Source organism: Gadus macrocephalus, chromosome 6, assembly GCF_031168955.1.
Source record: "Gadus macrocephalus chromosome 6, ASM3116895v1".
NCBI lineage: Eukaryota > Metazoa > Chordata > Actinopteri > Gadiformes > Gadidae > Gadus > Gadus macrocephalus.
In genome coordinates, this window is record NC_082387.1 from 637,949 (window position 1) to 652,485 (window position 14,537).

At 44.7% G+C, this 14,537-nt stretch overlaps 11 non-coding genes across 11 annotated transcripts; all 11 read right to left on the reverse strand.

Annotated features, from left to right (window-relative positions):
• Nucleotides 1-1,281: 1,281 nt before the first annotated feature.
• Nucleotides 1,282-1,354, reverse strand: trnav-cac (transfer RNA valine (anticodon CAC)). Its single transcript has one exon. It is a non-coding gene; the product is annotated as a tRNA-Val (tRNA).
• Nucleotides 1,355-2,702: 1,348 nt separating this feature from the next.
• Nucleotides 2,703-2,775, reverse strand: trnav-cac (transfer RNA valine (anticodon CAC)). Its single transcript has one exon. It is a non-coding gene; the product is annotated as a tRNA-Val (tRNA).
• Nucleotides 2,776-4,059: 1,284 nt separating this feature from the next.
• Nucleotides 4,060-4,132, reverse strand: trnav-cac (transfer RNA valine (anticodon CAC)). Its single transcript has one exon. It is a non-coding gene; the product is annotated as a tRNA-Val (tRNA).
• A 1,348-nt stretch (nucleotides 4,133-5,480) lies between these two features.
• Nucleotides 5,481-5,553, reverse strand: trnav-cac (transfer RNA valine (anticodon CAC)). The gene has a single exon. It is a non-coding gene; the product is annotated as a tRNA-Val (tRNA).
• Nucleotides 5,554-7,339: 1,786 nt separating this feature from the next.
• trnav-cac (transfer RNA valine (anticodon CAC)) lies at nucleotides 7,340-7,412 on the reverse strand. The gene has a single exon. It is a non-coding gene; the product is annotated as a tRNA-Val (tRNA).
• A 1,023-nt stretch (nucleotides 7,413-8,435) lies between these two features.
• On the reverse strand, nucleotides 8,436-8,508 carry trnav-uac (transfer RNA valine (anticodon UAC)). Its single transcript has one exon. It is a non-coding gene; the product is annotated as a tRNA-Val (tRNA).
• A 237-nt stretch (nucleotides 8,509-8,745) lies between these two features.
• trnav-cac (transfer RNA valine (anticodon CAC)) lies at nucleotides 8,746-8,818 on the reverse strand. Its single transcript has one exon. It is a non-coding gene; the product is annotated as a tRNA-Val (tRNA).
• A 1,464-nt stretch (nucleotides 8,819-10,282) lies between these two features.
• Nucleotides 10,283-10,355, reverse strand: trnav-cac (transfer RNA valine (anticodon CAC)). The gene has a single exon. It is a non-coding gene; the product is annotated as a tRNA-Val (tRNA).
• Nucleotides 10,356-11,639: 1,284 nt separating this feature from the next.
• trnav-cac (transfer RNA valine (anticodon CAC)) lies at nucleotides 11,640-11,712 on the reverse strand. Its single transcript has one exon. It is a non-coding gene; the product is annotated as a tRNA-Val (tRNA).
• A 1,023-nt stretch (nucleotides 11,713-12,735) lies between these two features.
• trnav-uac (transfer RNA valine (anticodon UAC)) lies at nucleotides 12,736-12,808 on the reverse strand. The gene has a single exon. It is a non-coding gene; the product is annotated as a tRNA-Val (tRNA).
• A 237-nt stretch (nucleotides 12,809-13,045) lies between these two features.
• trnav-cac (transfer RNA valine (anticodon CAC)) lies at nucleotides 13,046-13,118 on the reverse strand. The gene has a single exon. It is a non-coding gene; the product is annotated as a tRNA-Val (tRNA).
• Nucleotides 13,119-14,537: the final 1,419 nt, after the last annotated feature.

Sequence of the window (14,537 nt, forward strand, 5' to 3'; positions counted from 1 at the left end):
TATACGGATAATCTGGCAACCCATCAGAATCCCGTCAGAGTGGTCAGGTGTGAATGTAAGTGGTTATATCATTCATATTTGAAACATATTATCCTAAACATCCATTCGCCCATCTGCTACAGCGGTGAACAATGCCAGCACGCTAGGCCTCAATTGTAAAGTCGTAACGACTGCGGCCAAAGCCCGCCACGACATGCCAATGGCCTACGAACCGTGCATTGCATGCTAGACGATCCAGGATGAGACGGTTACCCCAGAAGTCCATGCTGGAGAGGTGCACGTAGAAGATTCAGTAACGCTAGGCAAATCAGGAAAGGAGGTTGACACCCAGACACTTCTAAGAACTTCTCACAACTAGAGTTTGAGTTTAACTTTCATACAGTCTATGCTCTCAACTACGAGCGCTAAACACAAATACTATCACCATGTTTCCGCCCGGTCTCGAACCGGGGACCTTTCGCGTGTGAGGCGAACGTGATAACCACTACACTACGGAAACCAGTTAGTTTGACCCAAACCCTGGAAAATGTTGTCAGCAGAAGCTCCCGCATTAACAGGTTTTCAGCGCAGGTTTAAACACTTAATAATATGACGAGGCTATCGGTTGAAGAGGTGGCGGGGTGCCAAGTAGACGCTGCTGCTTGATAGTAAAGCAGGAGAATTTAAACATTAACTTTGTATATCTCAAAACAATGAAACTGTTTCCTCTCGGTTTCGAACCGGTGACCTTTTGCATGTCAGGCGTACGTAATAACCACTATACTAAGGAAACCGATTTAATTGAGCTAAACCCTAGATAATTTTGTTATCGGAAGCTCCCGCATGAACAGGTTTTCAGCACAGGTTTAAACACTTAATAATATGACGAGGCTATCGGTTGAAGAGGTGGCGGGGTGCCAAGTCAGACTTTTCCAGAATAGATGCTTGATAGTAAAGCAGGAGAATTTAAACATTAAATTTGTAAGTAATGCTGTTTCCGCCCGGTCTTGAACCGGGGACCTTTCGCGTGTAAGGCGAACGTGATAACCACTACACTACGGAAACCTGTGAGTTTGAAAAAAAACCTAGAAAAAATTGTCATTAGAAGCACCCGCATGAACAGGTTTTCCGCGTTGGTTTAAATACTTAATAATATGACGAGGCTATCGGTTCAAGAGGTGGCGTGGTGCCAAGTAGACGCTGCTGAAGGTTCTGTTCAAGATAGACTCTTCACGAACAGCTTCTTGATAGTAAAGCAGGAGAATTTAAACATTAACTTTGTATACCTCAAAAAAGTAATGCTGTTTCCGCCCGGTTTCGAACCGGGGACCTTTCGCGTGTGAGGCGAACGTGATAACCACTACACTACGGAAACACATATACGGATAATCTGGCAACCCATCAGAATCCCGTCAGAGTGGTCAGGTGTGAATGTAAGTGGTTATATCATTCATATTTGAAACATATTATCCTAAACATCCATTCGCCCATCTGCTACAGCGGTGAACAATGCCAGCACGCTAGGCCTCAATTGTAAAGTCGTAACGACTGCGGCCAAAGCCCGCCACGACATGCCAATGGCCTACGAACCGTGCATTGCATGCTAGACGATCCAGGATGAGACGGTTACCCCAGAAGTCCATGCTGGAGAGGTGCACGTAGAAGATTCAGTAACGCTAGGCAAATCAGGAAAGGAGGTTGACACCCAGACACTTCTAAGAACTTCTCACAACTAGAGTTTGAGTTTAACTTTCATACAGTCTATGCTCTCAACTACGAGCCCTAAACACAAATACTATCACCATGTTTCCGCCCGGTCTCGAACCGGGGACCTTTCGCGTGTGAGGCGAACGTGATAACCACTACACTACGGAAACCAGTTAGTTTGACCCAAACCCTGGAAAATGTTGTCAGCAGAAGCTCCCGCATTAACAGGTTTTCAGCGCAGGTTTAAACACTTAATAATATGACGAGGCTATCGGTTGAAGAGGTGGCGGGGTGCCAAGTAGACGCTGCTGAAGGTTCTGTTCCAGATAGACTTTTCCCGAATAGCTGCTTGATAGTAAAGCAGGAGAATTTAAACATTAACTTTGTATATCTCAAAACAATGAAACTGTTTCCGCTCGGTTTCGAACCGGTGACCTTTTGCATGTCAGGCGTACGTAATAACCACTATACTAAGGAAACCGGTTTAATTGAGCAAAACCCTAGATAATTTTGTTATCGGAAGCTCCCGCATGAACAGGTTTTCAGCACAGGTTTAAACACTTAATAATATGATGAGGCTATCGGTTTAAGAGGTGACGTGGTGCCCAGTCGTCACTGCTGAAGGTCCTGTTCCAGACAGACTTTTCCAGAATAGATGCTTGATAGTAAAGCAGGAGAATTTAAACATTAAATTTGTAAGTAATGCTGTTTCCGCCCGGTCTTGAACCGGGGACCTTTCGCGTGTAAGGCGAACGTGATAACCACTACACTACGGAAACCTGTGAGTTTGAAAAAAAACCTAGAAAAAATTGTCATTAGAAGCACCCGCATGAACAGGTTTTCCGCGTTGGTTTAAATACTTAATAATATGACGAGGCTATCGGTTCAAGAGGTGGCGTGGTGCCAAGTAGACGCTGCTGAAGGTTCTGTTCAAGATAGACTCTTCACGAACAGCTTCTTGATAGTAAAGCAGGAGAATTTAAACATTAACTTTGTATACCTCAAAAAAGTAATGCTGTTTCCGCCCGGTTTCGAACCGGGGACCTTTCGCGTGTGAGGCGAACGTGATAACCACTACACTACGGAAACACATATACGGATAATCTGGCAACCCATCAGAATCCCGTCAGAGTGGTCAGGTGTGAATGTAAGTGGTTATATCATTCATATTTGAAACATATTATCCTAAACATCCATTCGCCCATCTGCTACAGCGGTGAACAATGCCAGCACGCTAGGCCTCAATTGTAAAGTCGTAACGACTGCGGCCAAAGCCCGCCACGACATGCCAATGGCCTACGAACCGTGCATTGCATGCTAGACGATCCAGGATGAGACGGTTACCCCAGAAGTCCATGCTGGAGAGGTGCACGTAGAAGATTCAGTAACGCTAGGCAAATCAGGAAAGGAGGTTGACACCCAGACACTTCTAAGAACTTCTCACAACTAGAGTTTGAGTTTAACTTTCATACAGTCTATGCTCTCAACTACGAGCCCTAAACACAAATACTATCACCATGTTTCCGCCCGGTCTCGAACCGGGGACCTTTCGCGTGTGAGGCGAACGTGATAACCACTACACTACGGAAACCAGTTAGTTTGACCCAAACCCTGGAAAATGTTGTCAGCAGAAGCTCCCGCATTAACAGGTTTTCAGCGCAGGTTTAAACACTTAATAATATGACGAGGCTATCGGTTGAAGAGGTGGCGGGGTGCCAAGTAGACGCTGCTGCTTGATAGTAAAGCAGGAGAATTTAAACATTAACTTTGTATATCTCAAAACAATGAAACTGTTTCCTCTCGGTTTCGAACCGGTGACCTTTTGCATGTCAGGCGTACGTAATAACCACTATACTAAGGAAACCGATTTAATTGAGCTAAACCCTAGATAATTTTGTTATCGGAAGCTCCCGCATGAACAGGTTTTCAGCACAGGTTTAAACACTTAATAATATGACGAGGCTATCGGTTGAAGAGGTGGCGGGGTGCCAAGTCAGACTTTTCCAGAATAGATGCTTGATAGTAAAGCAGGAGAATTTAAACATTAAATTTGTAAGTAATGCTGTTTCCGCCCGGTCTTGAACCGGGGACCTTTCGCGTGTAAGGCGAACGTGATAACCACTACACTACGGAAACCTGTGAGTTTGAAAAAAAACCTAGAAAAAATTGTCATTAGAAGCACCCGCATGAACAGGTTTTCCGCGTTGGTTTAAATACTTAATAATATGACGAGGCTATCGGTTCAAGAGGTGGCGTGGTGCCAAGTAGACGCTGCTGAAGGTTCTGTTCAAGATAGACTCTTCACGAACAGCTTCTTGATAGTAAAGCAGGAGAATTTAAACATTAACTTTGTATACCTCAAAAAAGTAATGCTGTTTCCGCCCGGTTTCGAACCGGGGACCTTTCGCGTGTGAGGCGAACGTGATAACCACTACACTACGGAAACACATATACGGATAATCTGGCAACCCATCAGAATCCCGTCAGAGTGGTCAGGTGTGAATGTAAGTGGTTATATCATTCATATTTGAAACATATTATCCTAAACATCCATTCGCCCATCTGCTACAGCGGTGAACAATGCCAGCACGCTAGGCCTCAATTGTAAAGTCGTAACGACTGCGGCCAAAGCCCGCCACGACATGCCAATGGCCTACGAACCGTGCATTGCATGCTAGACGATCCAGGATGAGACGGTTACCCCAGAAGTCCATGCTGGAGAGGTGCACGTAGAAGATTCAGTAACGCTAGGCAAATCAGGAAAGGAGGTTGACACCCAGACACTTCTAAGAACTTCTCACAACTAGAGTTTGAGTTTAACTTTCATACAGTCTATGCTCTCAACTACGAGCCCTAAACACAAATACTATCACCATGTTTCCGCCCGGTCTCGAACCGGGGACCTTTCGCGTGTGAGGCGAACGTGATAACCACTACACTACGGAAACCAGTTAGTTTGACCCAAACCCTGGAAAATGTTGTCAGCAGAAGCTCCCGCATTAACAGGTTTTCAGCGCAGGTTTAAACACTTAATAATATGACGAGGCTATCGGTTGAAGAGGTGGCGGGGTGCCAAGTAGACGCTGCTGAAGGTTCTGTTCCAGATAGACTTTTCCCGAATAGCTGCTTGATAGTAAAGCAGGAGAATTTAAACATTAACTTTGTATATCTCAAAACAATGAAACTGTTTCCGCTCGGTTTCGAACCGGTGACCTTTTGCATGTCAGGCGTACGTAATAACCACTATACTAAGGAAACCGGTTTAATTGAGCAAAACCCTAGATAATTTTGTTATCGGAAGCTCCCGCATGAACAGGTTTTCAGCACAGGTTTAAACACTTAATAATATGATGAGGCTATCGGTTTAAGAGGTGACGTGGTGCCCAGTCGTCACTGCTGAAGGTCCTGTTCCAGACAGACTTTTCCAGAATAGATGCTTGATAGTAAAGCAGGAGAATTTAAACATTAAATTTGTAAGTAATGCTGTTTCCGCCCGGTCTTGAACCGGGGACCTTTCGCGTGTAAGGCGAACGTGATAACCACTACACTACGGAAACCTGTGAGTTTGAAAAAAAACCTAGAAAAAATTGTCATTAGAAGCACCCGCATGAACAGGTTTTCCGCGTTGGTTTAAATACTTAATAATATGACGAGGCTATCGGTTCAAGAGGTGGCGTGGTGCCAAGTAGACGCTGCTGAAGGTTCTGTTCAAGATAGACTCTTCACGAACAGCTTCTTGATAGTAAAGCAGGAGAATTTAAACATTAACTTTGTATACCTCAAAAAAGTAATGCTGTTTCCGCCCGGTTTCGAACCGGGGACCTTTCGCGTGTGAGGCGAACGTGATAACCACTACACTACGGAAACACATATACGGATAATCTGGCAACCCATCAGAATCCCGTCAGAGTGGTCAGGTGTGAATGTAAGTGGTTATATCATTCATATTTGAAACATATTATCCTAAACATCCATTCGCCCATCTGCTACAGCGGTGAACAATGCCAGCACGCTAGGCCTCAATTGTAAAGTCGTAACGACTGCGGCCAAAGCCCGCCACGACATGCCAATGGCCTACGAACCGTGCATTGCATGCTAGACGATCCAGGATGAGACGGTTACCCCAGAAGTCCATGCTGGAGAGGTGCACGTAGAAGATTCAGTAACGCTAGGCAAATCAGGAAAGGAGGTTGACACCCAGACACTTCTAAGAACTTCTCACAACTAGAGTTTGAGTTTAACTTTCATACAGTCTATGCTCTCAACTACGAGCGCTAAACACAAATACTATCACCATGTTTCCGCCCGGTCTCGAACCGGGGACCTTTCGCGTGTGAGGCGAACGTGATAACCACTACACTACTGAAACACATATACGGATAATCTGGCAACCCATCAGAATCCCGTCAGAGTGGTCAGGTGTGAATGTAAGTGGTTATATCATACATATTTGAAACATATTATCCTAAACATCCATTCGCCCATCTGCTACAGCGGTGAACAATGCTAGCACGCTAGGCCTCAATTGTAAAGTCGTAACGACTGCGGCCAAAGCCCGCCACGACATGCCAATGGCCTACGAACCGTGCATTGCATGCTAGACGATCCAGGATGAGACGGTTACCCCAGAAGTCCATGCTGGAGAGGTGCACGTAGAAGATTCAGTAACGCTAGGCAAATCAGGAAAGGAGGTTGACACCCAGACACTTCTAAGAACTTCTCACAACTAGAGTTTGAGTTTAACTTTCATACAGTCTATGCTCTCAACTACGAGCGCTAAACACAAATACTATCGCCATGTTTCCGCCCGTTCTCGAACCGGGGACCTTTCGCGTGTTAGGCGAACGTGATAACCACTACACTACGGAAACCAGTTAGTTTGACCAAAACCCTTGAAAATGTTGTCAGCAGAAGCTCCCGCATTAACAGGTTTTCAGCGCAGGTTTAAACACTTAATAATATGACGAGGCTATCGGTTGAAGAGGTGGCGGGGTGCCAAGTAGACGCTGCTGCTTGATAGTAAAGCAGGAGAATTTAAACATTAACTTTGTATATCTCAAAACAATGAAACTGTTTCCTCTCGGTTTCGAACCGGTGACCTTTTGCATGTCAGGCGTACGTAATAACCACTATACTAAGGAAACCGATTTAATTGAGCTAAACCCTAGATAATTTTGTTATCGGAAGCTCCCGCATGAACAGGTTTTCAGCACAGGTTTAAACACTTAATAATATGACGAGGCTATCGGTTGAAGAGGTGGCGGGGTGCCAAGTCAGACTTTTCCAGAATAGATGCTTGATAGTAAAGCAGGAGAATTTAAACATTAAATTTGTAAGTAATGCTGTTTCCGCCCGGTCTTGAACCGGGGACCTTTCGCGTGTAAGGCGAACGTGATAACCACTACACTACGGAAACCTGTGAGTTTGAAAAAAAACCTAGAAAAAATTGTCATTAGAAGCACCCGCATGAACAGGTTTTCCGCGTTGGTTTAAATACTTAATAATATGACGAGGCTATCGGTTCAAGAGGTGGCGTGGTGCCAAGTAGACGCTGCTGAAGGTTCTGTTCAAGATAGACTCTTCACGAACAGCTTCTTGATAGTAAAGCAGGAGAATTTAAACATTAACTTTGTATACCTCAAAAAAGTAATGCTGTTTCCGCCCGGTTTCGAACCGGGGACCTTTCGCGTGTGAGGCGAACGTGATAACCACTACACTACGGAAACACATATACGGATAATCTGGCAACCCATCAGAATCCCGTCAGAGTGGTCAGGTGTGAATGTAAGTGGTTATATCATACATATTTGAAACATATTATCCTAAACATCCATTCGCCCATCTGCTACAGCGGTGAACAATGCTAGCACGCTAGGCCTCAATTGTAAAGTCGTAACGACTGCGGCCAAAGCCCGCCACGACATGCCAATGGCCTACGAACCGTGCATTGCATGCTAGACGATCCAGGATGAGACGGTTACCCCAGAGGTGCACGTAGAAGATTCAGTAACGCTAGGCAAATCAGGAAAGGAGGTTGACACCCAGACACTTCTAAGAACTTCTCACAACTAGAGTTTGAGTTTAACTTTCATACAGTCTATGCTCTCAACTACGAGCGCTAAACACAAATACTATCGCCATGTTTCCGCCCGTTCTCGAACCGGGGACCTTTCGCGTGTTAGGCGAACGTGATAACCACTACACTACGGATACCAGTTAGTATGACCAAAACCCTGGAAAATGTTGTCAGGAGAAGCTCCCGCATTAACAGGTTTTCAGCGCAGGTTTAAACACTTAATAATATGACGAGGCTATCGGTTGAAGAGGTGGCGGGGTGCCAAGTAGACGCTGCTGAAGGTCCTGTTCCAGACAGACTTTTCCAGAATAGATGCTTGATAGTAAAGCAGGAGAATTTAAACATTAACTTTGTATATCTCAAAACAATGAAACTGTTTCCGCTCGGTTTCGAACCGGTGACCTTTTGCATGTCAGGCGTACGTAATAACCACTATACTAAGGAAACCGGTTTAATTGAGCAAAACCCTAGATAATTTTGTTATCGGAAGCTCCCGCATGAACAGGTTTTCAGCACAGGTTTAAACACTTAATAATATGATGAGGCTATCGGTTTAAGAGGTGACGTGGTGCCCAGTCGTCACTGCTGAAGGTCCTGTTCCAGACGGACTTTTCCAGAATAGATGCTTGATAGTAACGCAGGAGAATTTAAACATTAAATTTGTAAGTAATGCTGTTTCCGCCCGGTATTGAACCGGGGACCTTTCGCGTGTAAGGCGAACGTGATAACCACTACACTACGGAAACCTGTGAGTTTGAAAAAAAACCTAGAAAAAATTGTCATTAGAAGCACCCGCATGAACAGGTTTTCCGCGTTGGTTTAAATACTTAATAATATGACGAGGCTATCGGTTCAAGAGGTGGCGTGGTGCCAAGTAGACGCTGCTGAAGGTTCTGTTCAAGATAGACTCTTCACGAACAGCTTCTTGATAGTAAAGCAGGAGAATTTAAACATTAACTTTGTATACCTCAAAAAAGTAATGCTGTTTCCGCCCGGTTTCGAACCGGGGACCTTTCGCGTGTGAGGCGAACGTGATAACCACTACACTACGGAAACACATATACGGATAATCTGGCAACCCATCAGAATCCCGTCAGAGTGGTCAGGTGTGAATGTAAGTGGTTATATCATACATATTTGAAACATATTATCCTAAACATCCATTCGCCCATCTGCTACAGCGGTGAACAATGCCAGCACGCTAGGCCTCAATTGTAAAGTCGTAACGACTGCGGCCAAAGCCCGCCACGACATGCCAATGGCCTACGAACCGTGCATTGCATGCTAGACGATCCAGGATGAGACGGTTACCCCAGAAGTCCATGCTGGAGAGGTGCACGTAGAAGATTCAGTAACGCTAGGCAAATCAGGAAAGGAGGTTGACACCCAGACACTTCTAAGAACTTCTCACAACTAGAGTTTGAGTTTAACTTTCATACAGTCTATGCTCTCAACTACGAGCGCTAAACACAAATACTAACACCATGTTTCCGCCCGGTCTCGAACCGGGGACCTTTCGTGTGTGAGGCGAACGTGATAACCACTACACTACGGAAACACATATACGGATAATCTGGCAACCCATCAGAATCCCGTCAGAGTGGTCAGGTGTGAATGTAAGTGGTTATAACCACTACACTACTAACTACTAACTAACCACTACACTACGGAAACCAGTTAGTTTGACCAAAACCCTGGAAAATGTTGTCAGCAGAAGCTCCCGCATTAACAGGTTTTCAGCGCAGGTTAAAACACTTAATAATATGACGAGGCTATCGGTTGAAGAGGTGGCGGGGTGCCAAGTAGACGCTGCTGAAGGTTCTGTTCCAGATAGACTTTTCCCGAATAGCTGCTTGATAGTAAAGCAGGAGAATTTAAACATTAACTTTGTATATCTCAAAACAATGAAACTGTTTCCGCTCGGTTTCGAACCGGTGACCTTTTGCATGTCAGGCGTACGTAATAACCACTATACTAAGGAAACCGGTTTAATTGAGCAAATCCCTAGATAATTTTGTTATCGGAAGCTCCCGCATGAACAGGTTTTCAGCACAGGTTTAAACACTTAATAATATGATCAGGCTATCGGTTTAAGAGGTGACGTGGTGCCCAGTCGTCACTGCTGAAGGTCCTGTTCCAGACAGACTTTTCCAGAATAGATGCTTGATAGTAAAGCAGGAGAATTTAAACATTACATTTGTAAGTAATGCTGTTTCCGCCCGGTCTTGAACCGGGGACCTTTCGCGTGTAAGGCGAACGTGATAACCACTACACTACGGAAACCTGTGAGTTTGAAAAAAAACCTAGAAAAAATTGTCATTAGAAGCACCCGCATGAACAGGTTTTCCGCGTTGGTTTAAATACTTAATAATATGACGAGGCTATCGCTTCAAGAGGTGGCGTGGTGCCAAGTAGACGCTGCTGAAGGTTCTGTTCAAGATAGACTCTTCACGAACAGCTTCTTGATAGTAAAGCAGGAGAATTTAAACATTAACTTTGTATACCTCAAATAAGTAATGCTGTTTCCGCCCGGTTTCGAACCGGGGACCTTTCGCGTGTGAGGCGAACGTGATAACCACTACACTACGGAAACACATCTACGGATAATCTGGCAACCCATCAGAATCCCGTCAGAGTGGTCAGGTGTGAATGTAAGTGGTTATATCATACATATTTGAAACATATTATCCTAAACATCCATTCGCCCATCTGCTACAGCGGTGAACAATGCCAGCACGCTAGGCCTCAATTGTAAAGTCGTAACGACTGCGGCCAAAGCCCGCCACGACATGCCAATGGCCTACGAACCGTGCATTGCATGCTAGACGATCCAGGATGAGACGGTTACCCCAGAAGTCCATGCTGGAGAGGTGCACGTAGAAGATTCAGTAACGCTAGGCAAATCAGGAAAGGAGGTTGACACCCAGACACTTCTAAGAACTTCTCACAACTAGAGTTTGAGTTTAACTTTCATACAGTCTATGCTCTCAACTACGAGCGCTAAACACAAATACTATCACCATGTTTCCGCCCGGTCTCGAACCGGGGACCTTTCGCATGTTAGGCGAACATGATAACCACTACACTACGGAAACCAGTTAGTTTGACCAAAACCCTGGAAAATGTTGTCAGCAGAAGCTCCCGCATTAACAGGTTTTCAGCGCAGGTTTAAACACTTAATAATATGACGAGGCTATCGGTTGAAGAGGTGGCGGGGTGCCAAGTAGACGCTGCTGCTTGATAGTAAAGCAGGAGAATTTAAACATTAACTTTGTATATCTCAAAACAATGAAACTGTTTCCTCTCGGTTTCGAACCGGTGACCTTTTGCATGTCAGGCGTACGTAATAACCACTATACTAAGGAAACCGATTTAATTGAGCTAAACCCTAGATAATTTTGTTATCGGAAGCTCCCGCATGAACAGGTTTTCAGCACAGGTTTAAACACTTAATAATATGACGAGGCTATCGGTTGAAGAGGTGGCGGGGTGCCAAGTCAGACTTTTCCAGAATAGATGCTTGATAGTAAAGCAGGAGAATTTAAACATTAAATTTGTAAGTAATGCTGTTTCCGCCCGGTCTTGAACCGGGGACCTTTCGCGTGTAAGGCGAACGTGATAACCACTACACTACGGAAACCTGTGAGTTTGAAAAAAAACCTAGAAAAAATTGTCATTAGAAGCACCCGCATGAACAGGTTTTCCGCGTTGGTTTAAATACTTAATAATATGACGAGGCTATCGGTTCAAGAGGTGGCGTGGTGCCAAGTAGACGCTGCTGAAGGTTCTGTTCAAGATAGACTCTTCACGAACAGCTTCTTGATAGTAAAGCAGGAGAATTTAAACATTAACTTTGTATACCTCAAAAAAGTAATGCTGTTTCCGCCCGGTTTCGAACCGGGGACCTTTCGCGTGTGAGGCGAACGTGATAACCACTACACTACGGAAACACATATACGGATAATCTGGCAACCCATCAGAATCCCGTCAGAGTGGTCAGGTGTGAATGTAAGTGGTTATATCATACATATTTGAAACATATTATCCTAAACATCCATTCGCCCATCTGCTACAGCGGTGAACAATGCTAGCACGCTAGGCCTCAATTGTAAAGTCGTAACGACTGCGGCCAAAGCCCGCCACGACATGCCAATGGCCTACGAACCGTGCATTGCATGCTAGACGATCCAGGATGAGACGGTTACCCCAGAGGTGCACGTAGAAGATTCAGTAACGCTAGGCAAATCAGGAAAGGAGGTTGACACCCAGACACTTCTAAGAACTTCTCACAACTAGAGTTTGAGTTTAACTTTCATACAGTCTATGCTCTCAACTACGAGCGCTAAACACAAATACTATCGCCATGTTTCCGCCCGTTCTCGAACCGGGGACCTTTCGCGTGTTAGGCGAACGTGATAACCACTACACTACGGAAACCAGTTAGTATGACCAAAACCCTGGAAAATGTTGTCAGGAGAAGCTCCCGCATTAACAGGTTTTCAGCGCAGGTTTAAACACTTAATAATATGACGAGGCTATCGGTTGAAGAGGTGGCGGGGTGCCAAGTAGACGCTGCTGAAGGTCCTGTTCCAGACAGACGTTTCCAGAATAGATGCTTGATAGTAAAGCAGGAGAATTTAAACATTAACTTTGTATATCTCAAAACAATGAAACTGTTTCCGCTCGGTTTCGAACCGGTGACCTTTTGCATGTCAGGCGTACGTAATAACCACTATACTAAGGAAACCGGTTTAATTGAGCAAAACCCTAGATAATTTTGTTATCGGAAGCTCCCGCATGAACAGGTTTTCAGCACAGGTTTAAACACTTAATAATATGATGAGGCTATCGGTTTAAGAGGTGACGTGGTGCCCAGTCGTCACTGCTGAAGGTCCTGTTCCAGACGGACTTTTCCAGAATAGATGCTTGATAGTAACGCAGGAGAATTTAAACATTAAATTTGTAAGTAATGCTGTTTCCGCCCGGTATTGAACCGGGGACCTTTCGCGTGTAAGGCGAACGTGATAACCACTACACTACGGAAACCTGTGAGTTTGAAAAAAAACCTAGAAAAAATTGTCATTAGAAGCACCCGCATGAACAGGTTTTCCGCGTTGGTTTAAATACTTAATAATATGACGAGGCTATCGGTTCAAGAGGTGGCGTGGTGCCAAGTAGACGCTGCTGAAGGTTCTGTTCAAGATAGACTCTTCACGAACAGCTTCTTGATAGTAAAGCAGGAGAATTTAAACATTAACTTTGTATACCTCAAAAAAGTAATGCTGTTTCCGCCCGGTTTCGAACCGGGGACCTTTCGCGTGTGAGGCGAACGTGATAACCACTACACTACGGAAACACATATACGGATAATCTGGCAACCCATCAAAATCCCGTCAGAGTGGTCAGGTGTGAATGTAAGTGGTTATATCATACATATTTGAAACATATTATCCTAAACATCCATTCGCCCATCTGCTACAGCGGTGAACAATGCCAGCACGCTAGGCCTCAATTGTAAAGTCGTAACGACTGCGGCCAAAGCCCGCCACGACATGCCAATGGCCTACGAACCGTGCATTGCATGCTAGACGATCCAGGATGAGACGGTTACCCCAGAAGTCCATGCTGGAGAGGTGCACGTAGAAGATTCAGTAACGCTAGGCAAATCAGGAAAGGAGGTTGACACCCAGACACTTCTAAGAACTTCTCACAACTAGAGTTTGAGTTTAACTTTCATACAGTCTATGCTCTCAACTACGAGCGCTAAACACAAATACTAACACCATGTTTCCGCCCGGTCTCGAACCGGGGACCTTTCGTGTGTGAGGCGAACGTGATAACCACTACACTACGGAAACACATATACGGATAATCTGGCAACCCATCAGAATCCCGTCAGAGTGGTCAGGTGTGAATGTAAGTGGTTATAACCACTACACTACTAACTACTAACTAACCACTACACTACGGAAACCAGTTAGTTTGACCAAAACCCTGGAAAATGTTGTCAGCAGAAGCTCCCGCATTAACAGGTTTTCAGCGCAGGTTTAAACACTTAATAATAAGACGAGGCTATCGGTTGAAGAGGTGGCGGGGTGCCAAGTAGACGCTGCTGAAGGTTCTGTTCCAGATAGACTTTTCCCGAATAGCTGCTTGATAGTAAAGCAGGAGAATTTAAACATTAACTTTGTATATCTCAAAACAATGAAACTGTTTCCGCTCGGTTTCGAACCGGTGACCTTTTGCATGTCAGGCGTACGTAATTACCACTATACTAAGGAAACCGGTTTAATTGAGCAAAACCCTAGATAATTTTGTTATCGGAAGCTCCCGCATGAACAGGTTTTCAGCACAGGTTTAAACACTTAATAATATGATGAGGCTATCGGTTTAAGAGGTGACGTGGTGCCCAGTCGTCACTGCTGAAGGTCCTGTTCCAGACAGACTTTTCCAGAATAGATGCTTGATAGTAAAGCAGGAGAATTTAAACATTACATTTGTAAGTAATGCTGTTTCCGCCCGGTCTTGAACCGGGGACCTTTCGCGTGTAAGGCGAACGTGATAACCACTACACTACGGAAACCTGTGAGTTTGAAAAAAAACCTAGAAAAAGTTGTCATTAGAAGCACCCGCATGAACAGGTTTTCCGCGTTGGTTTAAATACTTAATAATATGACGAGGCTATCGGTTCAAGAGGTGGCGTGGTGCCAAGTAGACGCTGCTGAAGGTTCTGTTCAAGATAGACTCTTCACAAACAGCTTCTTGATAGTAAAGC